The sequence below is a fragment of the Centrocercus urophasianus genome, unplaced genomic scaffold (assembly GCF_019232065.1).
Source record: "Centrocercus urophasianus isolate 14NV4802_14NV808 unplaced genomic scaffold, USGS_Curo_1.0 seq_12, whole genome shotgun sequence".
Lineage (NCBI taxonomy): Eukaryota > Metazoa > Chordata > Aves > Galliformes > Phasianidae > Centrocercus > Centrocercus urophasianus.
The window spans coordinates 2,042,587-2,044,834 of record NW_024884364.1 but is presented as its reverse complement, the minus strand read 5'-3'; positions in this window follow the sequence as shown (position 1 = coordinate 2,044,834).

Sequence of the window (2,248 nt, the reverse complement as noted above, 5' to 3'; positions counted from 1 at the left end):
AAGTCCAGTTTGACAAGATAAAGGAGCCAGCAAAGAAAGGGAAGAGTTTTTCTAATAATCTCCTTCTCAAGATGTCTTCTTCTGAGATCAAGAAAACAAACCCAGTGAATAATTGTTTTAGTTCAAAATGTCAGAAGCCCAGCAGGACTGTTTGCTGTCCCTGCGTCTAATAAACGTGCAAATGGGTATCTGTAGCATGGTTGCTAAGTTGGAAACTACAAACATAAAGGCTTAGACTAACCAGGAGCTCAATACTAGGAAAAAAAAAAAAACCACAGGTACCTGGAAGGTCGTAGCCTTATAGCACCCCGTTTGGTTAAGAAAGACTTTCAAGCTCACAGAAGTATCACATTCAGAAAACGTATCCAGCATTTTGCCCTTCTCATACATTTCATCGTCCAGTTGCTCTTCTAAACAGTTTAGCATCCTGGTCCGTGTACAAACGTGATAGACAATGACTTGCCCTCAACTCAACACTAGGTGTCACTTCTGCTTTAAAAATGCAACAAGACACGTTAAAAGTTGCTTGAAGAAACTATCTTTTCGGCATTAGATTTTCAGGAGACCTCTGGATGTCCAAACTCTTCCTAGAAGACAAATGATGTAGACTCCTAGGAGAGTAATGATACGGATACTCACAGAAGTATCCATACACTTTACAGGGTTTTAAGGTTCCAAATGCCTCAAATCAGGCATTTAAAAGCATCTGAAAATCCCAAACGAGTCTTTGCCACAGTGGGTGTAGTGTTGAACAGCAAAAGGTTCTCTCTCTTTTGTGTGTGAGCAGTGAAACTCCTGTGGACAAGGGAGTACTAAATGGAGAAGCTGTCAGTCTGTTCTGACAAAGCATCCCGCCCTGCTGGCTTCTGTTGCTGCAGGTGGGCAAGCACTGCTCTGCTTTCCATTCTTTCACAGGAACCGATTTGCATGCTAAAAGACTGATCTGAGCACCTGGGATAGACTCAAAGGAGGAGAAAGTGGCGTGGTGTTTGTGTTCAGGGCCAGAGCAAGTTTGGGCACAGAGCACAGTACAAGTGAAAAAGATAAGGAAGCAAAGAGTACATAGCAAGGGGAAGAGTTCCCTTTGGGTTGACACTGACTGTGCTAAAAACCATTCTATTTAGAAAGGATCCACTAAAGAAGGGAGCAAAAGAGATCAGTAAAACTAAAGCTGGTTGATCCCAAGGCCAATTATTTGCCACATCATGCAGTACCAGGAAGTAGGGGATTACAAAGGAAGAGGCCACAGGCTCAAAACAAAATAAAATACCTTCCATGTCTAAACATGGATCTTCTGGGCATACGCAGGAACTTTGCAGAGAGTAAATTCACCAGTTGGTTGAAACAACAGTCAGGACATAAATTCACCATTCATAAAAGCTGTTAAACAAGCATATATTACAGATAGCCTGTAAACAGCATATTCCTGGAGAAAGAAAGAGGATTATCTATTATCTGTTTTATCTATTAAGAAAAGTAGCAAGTAAGTGGTAATAGAAATTGCAGAGCACAATTACTTGTAATGCCCTCAGCCACCTGACACAGCATTCACACCAGGCCTGGTCTCAACAGGGCTTTGGATTACAGACCTCTGAAAAATCCTCACTGCTTTATCTTTTTGTGAATCTAAAATCCTCAGTGCTGCTACTTACCCCCACTGGACAGCAAGGTTTAGCAGCAGAGATGAGTTTGGGTGGAAATGCAAACGACAGGCTCTGCTCCCTCCTCCACATTCAGAGGACATGGAAGGCAGAGCTTCAGTGTAAATATAGTTTGAAGATGGTTGGATATCCAAAGTTGAAGAGAGTAGGCAAAAGGTGTAAACTGCTACCAGAAATATGATCAACCAGCTGCTCTTGCTAACAGAAATAATCTATTTCAGAAGACAGTTCTTAACAGATCAAGGTTGGAAGTGGTGAGGACAGATGCAGCTCAACCTTCATTCATCCAAAGAAGTGCTGGCATCTCCAGCTGCCCAGGCAAGAGGTAATGTGGTAGGGGAGGACACCAAACACAAGTCAAGAGATTAAGCAAAATGGAGAGGGAAATTGACAACCAAGGAAACAAGGAGATAAGTATTAATGGCACTTGAATGAGAAAAAGAGAAGGCAAAGCAGGGAAAGCGGGAGCGTGAGCAGAGAAGAATGTAGGGCAAGAAAGCAGCACACATGGACTGCAGGTAATAAATAGCATACACAATTGGGGGGGGGGGGGGGGGGGGGGGGGCGGGGGGGGGGGGGGGGGGGGG